Below are 15615 nucleotides of genomic sequence, written 5' to 3'. Positions count from 1 at the left end.
GAGTGCAGTACATTAGTAGGTACTTGTATCAGTTCATTTTCATACTACTCTGAAGGACTGCCCAAGACTGGCTAATTGAGAAAGGAAAAGGGCTTAACTGACTCACTGTTCAGCACGGCTGGGGAGGCCTCAGGAAACTTAGAATCATGGTGGAAGGCAAAGGGGAAAAAAGGCACCTTCTTTACATGGTGAGAGGGAGAAGTGCCGGGCAAAGAGGGAAGAGCTCCTTATAAAACCATCAGATCTCGTGAAAACTCACTCCCTATCATGAGAACAGCATGGGGGAACCATCTTCATGATTCAATTACCTCCTCCTGGTCTCCTCCTTGACACATGAAAATTATGGGGATTATGGGGATTACATTTCAAGATGAGATTTGAGTGTGGGGAAAAAGCCTAAGCATATCAGTACATCAAGCAAAAACAGGTTCAATTAGGTGGTTACACAATTCCAACCCATTATAATCAACCAGTCAAGTTACAGTTATTGGAGTACCTACTATGCTCCCAAGATGATTTAAAAAATTGCTAAGAATATGTTTCATGTTACTTACCCTCATAAATCTTACCATACAATCAGCTGACAAATACACAAAATTAAGGATGAAATAATGAAACTCAAATTTTCTCCTTATGGGCAGATTCTAGATACCTAGCCTGCTTTGTTTGGTGCATTCTTACGGTTGGCTCGAATTACACTGAATTGTAACTCTGATGAAGGAAGAAACTTCCTTTGCCAAGCTCTGATCATGCTAACCCACAGCAGGTGCTCAAGAATGTAATGAACTAGTAAATGTAATGATGTGTCTTAAGTTTTTATTCTAAATGTTTCCATGTAATAGCTATAGGAGGTCATCTATAAGAGATCTGGGGGCAGCCAGATCTGGCGGCTCATGCCTGTCATCCCAGGAATTTGGGAGGCCAAGGTGACAGATCACTTGAGCTCAGGAGTTTAAGACCAGCCTAGCCAACAAGGCAAAACCCTGTATCCACTAAAAATACAAAAATTAGGGCTGGGCACGGGGCCATACCTGTAATCCCAGCACTTTGAGAGGCTGAGGTGGGCAGATCACTTGAGGTCAGAAATTTAAGACCATCCTAGACGATGTGATAAAACCCAGTGTCTACTAAAAATAGAAAAAAAGAAATTAGGTGGGTGTGGTGGTGCGTGCCTGTAACCCCAGCCACTTGGGAGGATGAGGCAGGAAAATCACTCGAACCCAGGAAGTGGAGGTTGCAGTGAGCTGAGATTGCACCACTGCACTCCAACTGGGCAACAGAGCAGGACTACGTATCAAAACAACGACAACAAAACCCCAAAATTAGAAAGGTGTGGTGGCACACCTTGTATTCCCAGTGACTCCGAAGGCTGAGGTGGGAGAATTGCTTGAACCTGGGAGGTGGAGGTTGCAGTGAGCCAAGATCTTGCCACTGCACTCCAACCTGGGTGACAGAGTGACACTCCACCTCAAAACAAAACAAAGCAAAATGAGAGAGAAAGCCCTGAGGGATGTCTCTTACTCTGACCTCTTTGTGGGCTATTCAGCCTTCCTGGTACATTTTGAGTTACATTTTGCTTGAAAATGCCTGGTTCTCAATCCTGCTTACTCTTCCAGCCTCTTCTCCAACCCTTCATCTGCTCAGATACACTCCTTTGCCTCTGGGATTGAAATCCATTTCCTACCACTAAGAGCTCTCCAGGTCCATCCTTCTAACGTCACCCTTGACGTGTCTCCAGCCTCTACTTTGAGTTTAATTCCTGCACTTTCCATGCCCACTCGGCAATAATCTTTGATCAAACGCAGACGAGCTGGGTTCACCACACACATGTGGCGGAATATAGGTCCCTTCTGTGCAGTTCTCAAGCGAGCCAATCGAAGGTATTACTATCACAAACAGTGCCTTATTCTCAAATGGACTATGATTCAAGAGTCTATTTGTAAGGTAGTTATTGGGCACTTAGAATCCATTTTCCCAGAGGAACAATGTTACAAAGTATGGTTGGATCCCAGGGCCTGTTAATGCCTATTTAGCCCAGTTGCTAAAATTTATACTGCAGTCTCTTATTTTAATAAAAAGCCAATTACTGAAACTTACAATGGACTTAGCTGTTATAAGGGGAATAAAAAGTCGGTGCTGGAGATTTCATACCCAGAAAGATAGAAAATATTCCCAAATCCTTAATTAGAATTTGCTTTTAGGTGTTAATATTAAACTGTATTATTTCTAGCTCTTGGTGCATGTTCTACAGTTGTATTTTCCTTCACAATTAAACACATACATGGCTGGGCGTGGTGGCTCATGCCTATAATCCAAGCACTTTGGGAGGCTGAGGTGGGTGGATCACGAGGTCAGGAGATCGAGAACATCCTAGCTAAGATGGTGAAACCTCATCTCTACTAAAAACACAAAAAGTTAGCCGGCCATGGTGGCACGCGCCTGTAGTCCCAGCTACTCAGGAGGCTGAGGCAGGAGAATCGCTTGAACCTGGGAGGCGGAGGTTGCAGTGAGCTAAGATCATGTCACTGTACTCCAGTCTGGGAGACAGAGCGAGACTCCATCTCAAAAACAAAAACAAAAAAACACACACCATTTAATGTCAAAAGTGAGTGACTGCTTCTGACAACTGTCCCCTTAGCCAAACCTACCTTTTTCCCCAGTGTTGTTCTATTGTGAACCTCATATTTCTTAGCAAGATCAGCACTGCCTTCGCATTTCCAGTTTACAAATTAAAATTATGTAATCACCACAGATTAGCCGGCGTGATGGTGTGCACCTGTAATCCCAGCCACCTGGGAGGCTGAGGCAGGAGAATCACTTGAAGCTGGGAGGTGATCCACCGCCTGACAATCTCAGGAGACATTGTGCGTCTGCTGATTCATAGAGGATCCTCAGAGGTTCATCTGGTGAACTCTGAAATACCGTGGAAGAGTAGCCCTGCTCAACCTATGAGTACATAGGATCCAAAAGGTGATTCCACTGTTAATCACTTTGGATTTAATAAACAAGTCAGGAAAGATGAAACTTTCTAGAACCTGGATGCATTTCTACCAATCTGCAGATGGCAGGAGACCCTCTTCAAAACTGAATGGTTCCAGCATCACTGAAATCTGCACAACCAGGAGCCCTCTTTATCAGCTCGGCAGGGCCACGAGGGGTCTGCTAGGCGCCACAGAGCAGCAGCTGCTGCAGCCTGCACTTTGATGTCCTGCAAATTCCAGTGGGCTCAGAGCTGACCATGCCCAAAGCAGATGGTTCAAATTTCATTAGCAGCACTTCGACCACACCATGCTTAGCCTTTGAGTTCCAGAGCAGACGCCCTTCTCCTGAATTAATTGGGCTAGTGAGTATCTAATGATAATGCTCATTCTTTATCCCACACATTCAATGCTTTTTCTTCCCCTTCGTGAATCTCTTTTTCCTGTCCCCTGTCAACCATCAGCTGCATTTTTCTCACTGTCGCCCTCCCTCATTTTTCAGATCATTCCCTGCCCAGCCTCCCACATCCAGTGCAGCTGCATTCACCATTTTCCTGCCACTTTCACATTATTTTAACTATCACATTCATTTCCAACATAATCACACCTCTTCCTTGACAGCACTAATACTCTCAATGCTTTTGTATTTACGGAACTTAATGGGTGTAAACGGTAAAATTCATAGCAAATCCACTCTGGGCTAATGAAAGCTGCTGGGGCTGAAGCCGAAGGAAGTACGAGAGGCCTCCACTGACAGCTGCTGGTGGCAGGTAAAGCTGGTACCTTTTTGCTCTGAATATTGCTTTGTTCCAATCTAGGAATATCCCTAAATTTAAAGTCTGTAAATAGATAAGAGAAATTTCTGTTAAATGTATCACATTTCAAGACTATCTATAACACTAATAATTTGAAGAAAGACGAGACGATATCTCACAGGCATTCAGAAACATTTTCAAGAGATGTCTGGCCTCTCACCTGAAAGCATCCAGGTGCCAGTCTCATACCCTCGGGTTATCTTTTCCCACTTAACCCATGACACATTTTTCTACACTGGCCATCCCTACCTCCCACAAAATGTTTCTGTTTCCAATTTTAAAAACTCTTACTCTTACCAGAATAAACCAACCCGATTTATTGAATTCACACTGGCATTTAAGCCTCTACAGAAATACTCTTTTGTTAATCAGCTTTATTAAGATACAACTGACATACAATAAAGCTGATCCATTTTAAGTGTATGATTCAATGAGTTTTGCCAAAGGTACACACAGTCAGGTAACTCCAGCCACAATCAAGATACAGAACCCTTTCATCATCCCCAAAGTTCCCTCCTGCCACGCTGCAAACAAATCCCTTCCCTCATCCCCAGCCCCTGCTGACCTTTAACCTACCTCTTCTCACTACAGTTTTGCCCCTTCTAGAATGTTATATAAACAGAATCATAGTTTGCAGTTTTTTCTGTGTGGCCTATTCACTCAGCCTAGTGCTTTCAGATTCATCCAATATTAATGCACATGTCAGTAGTTTACTCTTTCTGTTGCCAAGCAGTATTTCAATGTATGAACACAGCACAATTTGTTTAGGTGTTCATCCATTATTGGATATTTGAATTGTTTCCACTTTGAGGATATTATGAATAATTCTCTATGAATCTGTGTGACTAGTCTCTGTGTAGACTTATGTTTTTATTTCTCTTGAGTAGAAACTCAAGATTGGAGTCACCCAGTCATACCACAATACAGACACACAGAGAGCAACTTCAGGTTCAACCTCTTAGAAACTGTTAGACTGTTTTCCAGAGTGCCTGAGTCACTGTGGGTTCCCAGGTGAGCTCACAGGTAAGCTTTGCAGCTATTCTTCATGCTCACCAATACCTGCATGCTCACTCCCCTTAATTTTAGCCATTCCAGTGGGTTTGTAATATTAGATTTAGTAATTTTAATTTGCATTTCCCAAATAACCAATGGTGTGTTGAAGACCTTTTAATGCTTAATGAATGAACCGAATTTCCATTTGCTGAGATTTCAAGACACATACAGTGGGATCCTTCAAGAACACCAGGGACAGACATACTGTGTACATGGGCTTGCCTTATCTAAGAAGCTCTCTGGCAAGGTAGCTGAGATACTCTAATTTTAGTTTCTTCCTTTTTAAAAAATCTCAAATTTACTAAAAACCCACACTTTCCAGAAAAAGCATCCCAGGCAGTGTGAGAGGACAGAGTTAAAAAGTGAGGTGCCTAAGAGAAAACTGGCAGTGGCTGTTAATGATCAAGTATCATTTATAAGAAAGAGACTATTGATGCACTCGGGGTCCAGAGCCTAGAAAGTTTGAACACTATTAATTACCACTATTTACTGAAAGAAATTTTGACTAACAGTTGTGACAGGGCTCAAATCATTGAGGTTAAAAAAAAAAAAAATCCCTGAAAATATTTACTGTTTTCGTTTCTCAAAATATGTTAAATAGCAACTCTAATACGCTTAATTTATTTTCTTCTTCCACACTAGATTTTTAGTTTAGTACCGGGAATCCTCTTATATACTAAACAAACACATTCTTGAATTGCTGTGTATAGTAATCTCTCAAAAATAATTTATATGTTTTAAGAAGCATTTACTACTTGACTGTGGATCCTTCTTGTGATTTTTTAAAACAAGGAATTCTTCTTAAAATAGATGTTTTTTTCCTATAAGAAAATTATTTCAAAGTGTGATCTTCTTACAAGAAGAATGTGAAATCAGCATTTGCAAGCCATCACTCAGCTACATATAAAATGACCTCCATAATCCCACGGAACAGTTGCTTGTCAGGCCATTTGCCCAGAGTGGATCTCTGGAAGTCACTGTATATGTCAGGGACACAATGAATCACTGCCACATTTAATATCATCACTCTAACTAGAAATAGTTTACTATGAATGTAACAACCTCAGCTTAATTAATTGCCTGACCTTTAGGGATTAACATTTTTAACTTTAACATATTAAGGATACAGCCATTTCACTTACTATTTCTAAAGTCTCCTGGATAATTGGAAAAATTATAAAGTACCCAAACCGAACACAATGGGAATTTACAAATTAAAAATGAAACTACTGGATGAATTATTTTCTAGACAACTTAAGTTTACAAAGAGCGTTTTTAATGAACTATGTGATTAAGTATATCAGGTTAATTTTACCAAAGGAAGGAACAGCATTAATTAATCTCATTAAGATTTTTATTTGGCTCACAATGACAAATGTTAATATATATTCCGTCAACATAAGCAGCACATAAGTGGTACAGGCATCACAATTATTGAACTACTTATCTGCTTTAAGATAAAAAGAGTTTCTTAAAAGACACACTAAAACTTTTTAAGCAAACATCACAGATGCTGTATAAGAAAATGAACATGGTAATCTCAACTTAATTATTTAACTTCCTGACTCTTGGAGATTTAAACTTTAATATTTTGAAGATACAGCCACTGCACTTACTATCTCTAAATCTCCTTGACTCTTAGAACAATTATAATGTACCCAGGCTGTATTTAGCCTTCTGCAAACAGCAAATGAAAACAGTGACAAATTTCTGAAAGAGAAATAGTGAAGGGAGATCATTTAAAAATATTCTAAATGCATGTGTGGCAGCTGTGGGCTGTGCAAACTGGCAGTGAAGATCATAGCCCAGGACGAAAATAGGACCATGGGCTCACATTTGGAAGCTGCTGAAGGAAAGGTGCCAGACAAAGGGCTGAAGATGGCCTGCTCCCACAGGCTCCCGGGCTGCAGGTCAGCCCACAGGGCATGGTTCTGGAAAGCCCTGCCAGCAGGACTCAGTGCTCCCTGAATCAGCAAGCACTGGGGAGTACAGAGAGAGGTATGTGAGGGAAGAGAGCAGCTGTCTACAAATCCTCTGCTATGTCAGGAAAATACCTCATGCTTATGTGGGACACTGTTATCACATATAAAACTAGAAATACTTTCTACATGAGAGTCTCCAGTTGGTAATGGCAGTGGCACACTCTATTAAACTTTAAAAATAAGTAAATGAAAAATAATAAGCAAAAGATGTAGGAAACATCTCATTTCCACTGGTGGCCCTGGCACTGAAGATACAGCGAGGAAGAAGTCTCACCTTCTCCCTGAAACACTCCTGGCCATACAGCTCCAGCTGTTCAGAACCCATAACCAACTAGGGTGGGAGAGAGTGGGCTTGGGGGCAGGCTGGGGCTCTTGTCACCATTCTTTATCCTACACAGACTGGCAAAGAGTCAAGGTTATGGCGATAGATGTTTACACTGAAATAGGGCAAGAAAAAATATCCTGTAATTAACTCTTAGCCAAGAAGGACCTATAATGTGCACAGGATCCTATAGGCTCAAGAGTTCCAGAAAGAAACAGCGACACAACAGCACAAACCAGCCAAAGATCACTGCGTGTCTGGCCGTTGGGAGAGTGAGTATCCCAGGCCTGTAAAGTGTGGTGAGCCACAGGCTCAAGTCAGGAAGGTGCTGGGGGGTGGGGTGTCTGGCAAGCTGGGAGGAAGCACTTGGACTTCATCCCAGAGAAGGTCTGTATGGATAGAAATGGCATACTTGAATTTTCATTTGTAGATCACCCACCAACAGTATAGAAGATGGATTGGAACAAGGACCCAGGCCAGTTAAGGGGGCTTAGGATGCTGGGAGCCTAACCTCTGCCTGCAATAACAGACAAAACCAAGAAGGGTGTTTACTAAAAAGAATAAACAGTGCTCGGTGAATGGTGAGAGGACCAGGGAAGAAACGGGGATAAGCAATAGGCATGCACCCAGCAGAAAAAGGAGCCAATCCCTGAGAAAGCAACATGCAAGGAACTGGTGACGGGTGGGGACCAAGTGACCACAGATCAGAAGTGGCTGAATTTCAGTGCCATGGAGAGAGAGCTGGGTCTTTGGTTTAAGGGCCACCTACTACTCCCTGTGACGGCGGAGGGGAGGCCTTCTGGGATGGTGGGGGATCAGGAAGCCTCTCTAGGCCCTGGAACACCCAGAGCTGCTCTCTAGGGACACTGCTGTGCCTGACACAACCTGGTGAGAGTCACTTCCACTACTATGCCCCAGTTAACGTCTGTTAGTTTCAAGTGAACATCCGGCAGCTGTCACTTGCTCTTTGTGGATCATATAACCTTTCAATCAATGTTGTCTGAAGAATGGAAAAAGAGATCACATGGGTCATTTCCTTACCATTCCCACTGGGTGAAAAAAGCAAACAAACAAATCACCTAGCAAACCGCAGTTGCTGAAGAAATGCTTGCCACCTCTTGTTTGGGGACTATCTGCTGCTTCCTGAACCCCTGACCCCGGCCAGAGCACTCGGCTCACGGCAGCTGCGGGCCATGTACTCTTCTCTGCTCTGCAACTCCCTTCTGCATTGGAGCTGTGACGACATTTTGAAGAGTATGAGACTTTAGCTTGGTGGGCCATTCATACATTCAATAAGCAGTCATGAAACATTGACTATAGGGACACAGCTGTGCACAAAACTCCAAAAGCCCAGCTCTCGATGGGCTTACACATTAGTGAGGGGAACAGAAACTACAGAAATAAGAACAGAATGCGGTGTCATGAGCTGTTAAGAGTCGTGGATGAAAATCGAGAAGTGTTTAGGAAGCAGGAGCCCATCAGAATCCTGGGCATTCAGGGCCACAGTCAAGAAGACTGAGACTCAGCCTGAGGGCGGAAATAGAACAGTTTGTACCTCAGTGCACAAGAGGTCTGGAAAGTGAATTTGAGTGGCCAGGGAATACAATCAGTAGGTTGACAAGAGGTTAATTGTTCATTCCATTAAAAAAATACTTTTTAGGCCAGGTGTAGTGGCTCACATTTGTAATCCCGGCACTTCGGGAGGCTGAGGCAGGTGAATCATGAGGTCGGGAGTCTGAGACCAGCCTGGCCAACATGGTGAAACCCAGTCTCTACTAAAAATTAAAAAAAAAAGAAAATTAGCCAGGCATGGTGGTGCACACCTGTAATTTCAGCTACTCTGGAGGCTGAGGAAGAAGAATCACTTGAACCCAGGAGGCAGAGGTTGCAGTGAGCTGAGATCACACCATTGCACTCCAGCCTGGGAGACAGAGCAAGACTCCATCTTGGAGAAACAAAAAAAAAAAAAAAGAAAGAAAGAAAAGACAAAGAAGAATTTTTAAGCCAAAACTTAAAAGACAAGAGATTCCACAAGAAAATGCTGTTATCTAGCTTCTCTTGAAACATTATAGTATCTGGGAGTTCCGATCCCATGTTCCCACTGAACCTGTTACCCCCAAGAAGTAAACATACATGCTCTTGGTCAGGTGCCTCCCGTCTCTACTGCCTCCCTGATACTGGGATACTGAGCATCACCGTCATTTAGCATGTGCTGTTTTTTTTCTCTGGACCCACTTCGCCATTAAAAGCGGGACTACAAATGACCAAGGTGGCTATAAGTTTCTGGTTTGGAGACAGGGATCTCCTTGGAGCACTCCATGATGTTCCTGCCCCACCCCCGTGCTGCATCGCTCCTCATGAGCCCTATTCTCTGTGATTTGTAACAAGACAGAACTCATCCCAAACAATAGTCCAATCAGGCATCCCAAATATAGTGTGCCCCAAACTGAGTTCCTGGTCCCCTCCCTCCGAAGCCCGTGCCCCCCTGCATGGAATAGTTATGGAACATAACTATAAGCCAGAGAAACATAGCAGTGAACACTTCTGTCTCTTCCAGTCCAGGACAGCTCCATCCTTCCAGCTACTCACACTAAGAATATCAGACTCATTCTTCTTCCTTTCTGTCGTACCCCATATATTCAGTCAATCAGCAAATAAGGCCGCCTGTGCCTCTGAAATGCATCTAGACCCTGACCATATCTCACCAGGCCACTGCTAGGGTCAGCCTCCCTCACCTGGACCATCAGAGCAGTCTCCTGAACTGTCCCTGGGCCTCCGCCCAGCAGAAACCCTGTTACCATGGAAGGCAGGTCCTGTCACTGTGTTCAAAGTCCTCCGAAGCTTCTGGTTTCCACCTGAATAAGAGCCAAGGGCCTTCTGATGGCTGGCGAGGCCCAGCACCCCTCTGACCTTGCCTTGTGCCAAGCCCCCCACTAACTTTCTGCTTTTCTTCTTACAAGCTGACATGTGCCCCTTCTCCCAGATTTCCATGCGGCTGACTCCACCTCAATGTGGCTTCTTAGGGAGGGCCTCTGGAATGCCCCCATTTAAAATCAACACTTCCCCATGCAAACTCCTTATTTCCCTTTCCTGCTTTATTTCCCTCAAGGCATGTACCATGTTCCGCTTTCAACATCTTTTACTGACACATTTTGCTCACTGTCCCCCTCCCCACTAGAGTATCAGCTGCGAGGACCAGGGATTTCCTGGCTGTATTTTTCACGATCGTATCTTCAAGGCTGAGGGCACAGCCTGGCCTGCAGAGTATATTCAGAATCTTTATTGAATGAAAGAATGACATAAAAAAGGTAAAGATGGGAAGCAGGGAGTCCAGTTCCGAGACTATGCCAACACCCACATATCCAATCAGCCTGGACGGAGAGAGCAGCAGGACTGAAGGCTTTATAGAAGCAAAGGGGACTGGGCTTGGAAACTGAGTGTGAGGCCCTAGCAGGGGCTGTGTCTAAGGTTGTTACCTCCAACTACAGCTTCTCAGCCTTCACAGAGATGGAACAGGCCAGAGGGTGAGAGGATAGGATGGGTTGGGGAGGAAGCATAGGCAGGAACAGTCCATTTCTAAGCAGGTTAATTAAATGAGTTGATTAATATATATATAAATATGGTCTTCTCAGGTATAATTCAAAGCCTAATACTCTTCCAAGACAACTTTCAAGGTTTAAATTATTTCTAAATCTAATAAGCCCAGAGACTCAAAAGAGCTCAAATTCACTCAGCATACGTGCTACAGGTTACACTCCATGCTCCAGAGCAAAAGGAAAATTATAAACACCAGGAATACGTGGGAAATGATGATTTGCAGAAGACCAGAGTGTCCCCAGTGCTTGAAACTATGTGGAGAACAAAAAAGGAGAAATGGCTCTGTTTTCCAGACTTACATTTAATAGGTTCTAAATCCAGCACAGATTTGACCTTTGCTTTAAATAGATTTTCTTGGAGAGGAGGGAAGAAAACATTGATTCATCCGAGACTCCTGAACGACCTACTGTTCACATTACTTGGAATAAAGTCTGCTTTAAATCAGAATTCTTGAGACACAGAAATAAATATACCAAGAGGTTTCCAATTTTGTGCTTTCACCAACTGATTATTTTCATTCACAACAGTGGACGAACTCGATATGGTCTTTCCAGAAGAAGGCCATGGCGGCCGAGCAGAGCACACGGCAGAATCAATCAGATCAATGCAAGCAGGCTCAGACTTCAGCTTGTCTTGAGATCAACACTTCCATTTGAAAAAATAAGAGAAGTATGTGAAATGGAGATGACTAGTCAGGGCTTTCCAAGGCCTGAGTTAATTTAGCAACATTTGGGGAATAAAGGAAACGCAGGAGCAAAAATATTTCCCGTAAAAATGAAAAAGGTTAAATCAGAATCATTCAATACTAGGACTGTTCACACAGTAAACTTGAAACATACATATTTCCCACTCTGCTAAGTGCAGTCAATGAGATCAATGTCACACACTCAAGGGCTAACTAGCTGGTTAATATATTATCCTGGACAGAAACCTTTTTATTATAATTTATTTGTTAGCAATTTTGTTTCCTCTCAAACCTTTTAATAATCTCATTGTTTATTTTCTATCACAGTCATAAGACAGTTGGAGAAACAAATAAAAATAGAAATCTGCTTTACTATTTGATTCTCTTTAAGGAAGAAATATAAAAATCTACTTTGTGTACCATGCAAATAAATGACCCAAGGGCACCAGGCAGGTAAAAAAGATATGCCAGGACATTAAGGAGTAGTGAGGACTGTGGCAAACTGGAAAGTGCCTGCCTTCACCTAATGATACTCATGGTGCTGTCCAAACAAAACTCCACTGCAACCTAAACTTGGCCTTCTTTACCATCAATTTGCCCAAAATCAAAAATGATTAGAGACTTATAATAAAAAAAGGAAATGATAGTTTGCATAGTATTTTGTTGTTTAAACTCTGAACAACACTTTAACAGGCTTTCACAGGAGCCACCATTTGTAATTCCACATGGCTCCTACCTCCCCCTACTGGTTAGAGGAAAGTAAGAGCATCCTAGCACTTCGGTTGAGATGAGAATTCATTCCTGCCAACAATCATTTCAGATCTCCAATGATAAGAATAAAACACAAGGAGGACTTCCACCAAGATGGCCAAATAGGAACAGCTCTGGAATGCAGTTCCCAGAGAGAGCAACGCAGAAGGTGAGTGATCCCCGCATTTCCAACTGAGGTACCAGGTTCATCTCAATGGGACTGGTTGGACAGTGGGTGTAGCCCGAGGAGGGCAAACTGAGGCAGGGTGGGGCACTGCCTCACCCCAGAAGTGCAACAGGCCAGAGGACCCCCTCTCCTATCCAACAGAGGTCATTGGGGACCTTTCTGGCCACTCCTGCCACTCCGATTCAGATACTGTGCTTCTCCTCCCGAGTCTTTACAGTCTACAGACCAGGAGCTTCCCACTGGCCTGACAAGTGCCAGGGGTTTCCAGCACAAATCTGGGCGGCCCTTTTAACTAGCTCCTGAAACGCCTGTGAGACAGAGCTGCCGATTCCCCTGAAAAAAAGGGGGCTGAAGGCAGGGAGACAAGTGATCTGGCTTGGCAGGTCCCACCCCTACAAAGACCAGCAAACTGAAACCCACTGGCTTGAGAGTTTCGCAGCCAGCACAGCAGTTTGAGCTCAACCCTGGACAGTCAAACTTGGTTGGGGGAAGGGCATCTGCCATTACAGAGGCAGTTCTAACCTTGCCTGTGTAAACAAAACCCCAAGGAAGTTTACATAGCAGCTGGGCGGAGCCCTCAGCAGCTCAGCAACGCCTCTGCAGGCAGACTGTGACTAGACCTCCTTGCTAGGCAGGGCATCTCTGAAAAAAGGGAGCAGCCCATCAGGTACTCATAAATAAAGCCCCACCTTCCTGGGACAGAGCACCTGGGAAAAGGGGCAGTTGTGAGCTCTGCTGCAGCAGACTTAAACGTCCCTGCTCAGCAGCTCTGAAGAGAGCAACGGAGCTCTCAGCACAGCACTTGAGCTCTGAAAAGGGACAGACTACCTCCTCAAGTGGCTCCCTGACCCCTGTATATCCAAAGAGCCACCTTATACAGGAGAGCTCTGGCTGACATTTGGTGGGTACCCTTCTGGGAAAAAGCTACCAGAGAAAGGAACAGGCAGCAATCCTAGCTGTTCTTCTGCCCCCATGGGTGATATCCAGGCAAGCAGGGTCTAGAGTAGACCTCCAGTAGTCCTGCAGCACAGGGGCCTGACTGTTAGAAGGAAGGAAAACTAAAAAACAAAAAGAAATAGCTTCAACATCAACAGAAAGAACGTCCACTCAGAGACCCCATCTGAAAGTCACCAATGTTAAAGAACAAAGGTAGATAAATCCACAAAAATGGGAAGAAACCAGCGCAAAAAGGATGAAATCACCAAAAACCAGAATGCTCCTCTTCCTCCAAGGGATCACAACTCCTCAAGAGTAACGGAATAAAACTGGATGCAGAATGAGTTTGATGAATTGACAGAAGCAGGCTTCAGAAGGTGAGTAATAACAAAATTCTCCAAGCTAAAGGAACATGCTCTAACCCAAAGCAAAGAAACTAAGAACCTTGAAAAAAGGTTACACGAAATGCTAACTGGAATAACCAGCATAGAGAAGAACAGGTGACTTGATGGAGCTAAATAACACAGCACGAGAACTTCAGGAAGCATACACAAGTTTCAATAGCCAAATCAACGAAGCAGAAGAAAGGATATCAGTGATTGAAGATCAACTCAATGAAATAAGACGAGAAGGCAAGATTAGAGAAAAAAAGAGTGAAAAGAAATGAACAAAGCCTCCAAGAAATACGGGATTATGTGAAAAGACCTAATCTGTTTGATTGATGTACCTGAATGTGACGGAGGGAATGAATCCAAGCTGGAAAACACTCTTCAGGATATTATCCAGGAGAACTTCCCCAACCTAGCTAGGCAGACCAACATTCAAATACAGGAAATACAGAGATCACCACAAAGATATTCCTCAAGTAGAGCAACCCCAAGGCACATAATCGTCAGATTCACCAGGGTTGAAATGAAGGAAAAAAATGCTAAGGGCAGCAAGAGAAAGGTCAGGTTACCCACAAAGGGAAGCCCATCAGACTCACAGCAGATGTCATGGCAGAAACCCTACAAGCCAGAAGAGAGTAGGGGCCAATATTCAACATCCTTAAGGAAAAGAACTGTCAACCCAGAATTTCATATCCAGCCAAACTAAGCTTCATAAGTGAAGGAGAAATAAAATCCTTTATGGACAAGCAATTGCTGAGAGATTTCATCACCACCAGGCCTACCTTACAATACCTCCTGAAGGAAGCACTAAACATGAAAAGGAACAACCACTACCAGCAACTGCAAACACATACCAAATGGTAAAGACCAACAAATCAATGAAGAAACTATGTCAACTAATGGGCAAAACAACCAGCTAGCATCAAAATGGCAGAATCAAAGTCACACATAACAATATTAACCTTAAATGTAAATAGGCTTGTATAAAAAGTCAAGAACCATCAGTGTGCTGTATTCAGGGGACCCATCTCACGTGCAAAGACACACACAGACTCAAAATAAAGGGATGGAAGAAGATTTACCAAGCAAATGGAGAGCAAAAAAGGCAGGGGTTGCAATCCTAGTTCCTCATAAAATGGACTTTAAACCAACAAAGATCAAAAGAGACAAAGAAGGGCATTATATAATGGTAAAAGGTAAGGATCAATGCAACAAGAAGAGCTAACTATCCTAAATATATATGCACCCAATACAGGAGAACCCAGATACATAAAGCAAGTTCTTAACAACCTACAAAGAGACTTAGACTCCCACACAATAATAGTGGGAGACTTTAACACTCCACTGTCAATATTACCACAGATCAATGAGACAGAAAATTAACAAAGATATCCAGGACTAGAACTCAGATCTGAACCAAGCTGACCTAATAGACATCTACAGACTCTCCACCCCAAATCTACAGAATATACATTTTTTTCAGCACCACATTGCACTTACTATAAAATTGACCACCTAATAGGAAGTAAATCACTCCTCAGCAAATGAAAAGATCGGAAATCACAACAAACAGTCTCTCAGACCACAGTGCAATCAAATTAGAACTCAGGATTAAGAAACTCACTCAAAACTGCACAACTATATGGAAATTGAACAAACTGCTCCTGAATGACTACCAAGGAATGACTACTGAATGACTACAGATAAATAATGAAATGAAGGCAGAAATAAAGGTATTCTTCAAAACCAATGAGAAAGAAGACACAATGTACCAGAATCTCTGGGACACATTTAAAGCAGTGTCTAGAGGGAAATTTAAAGTACTAAAGGCCTACATGAGAAGCGAGGAAAGATCTAAAACCAACACCCTAACATCGCAATTAAAAGAACTAGAGGAGCAAGATCAAACAAATTCAAAAGC

At 43.1% G+C, this 15615-nt stretch overlaps 1 protein-coding gene across 4 annotated transcripts in view; it reads right to left on the bottom strand.

Annotated features, from left to right (window-relative positions):
• The window catches only part of ATP8A2 (ATPase phospholipid transporting 8A2), a 670261-nt gene that overhangs the window by 343594 nt on the left and 311052 nt on the right, over window positions 1-15615 (bottom strand). The gene's annotated exons all lie outside the window — the stretch shown is intronic.

The sequence above is a fragment of the Aotus nancymaae genome, unplaced genomic scaffold (assembly GCF_030222135.1).
Source record: "Aotus nancymaae isolate 86718 unplaced genomic scaffold, 86718_ANA_hifiasm-v0.15.2.pri h1tg000009l, whole genome shotgun sequence".
Taxonomy (NCBI): domain Eukaryota; kingdom Metazoa; phylum Chordata; class Mammalia; order Primates; family Aotidae; genus Aotus; species Aotus nancymaae.
Note: the sequence above shows the minus strand (reverse complement) of the source record. Positions and strands in the feature narration are given on the sequence as shown.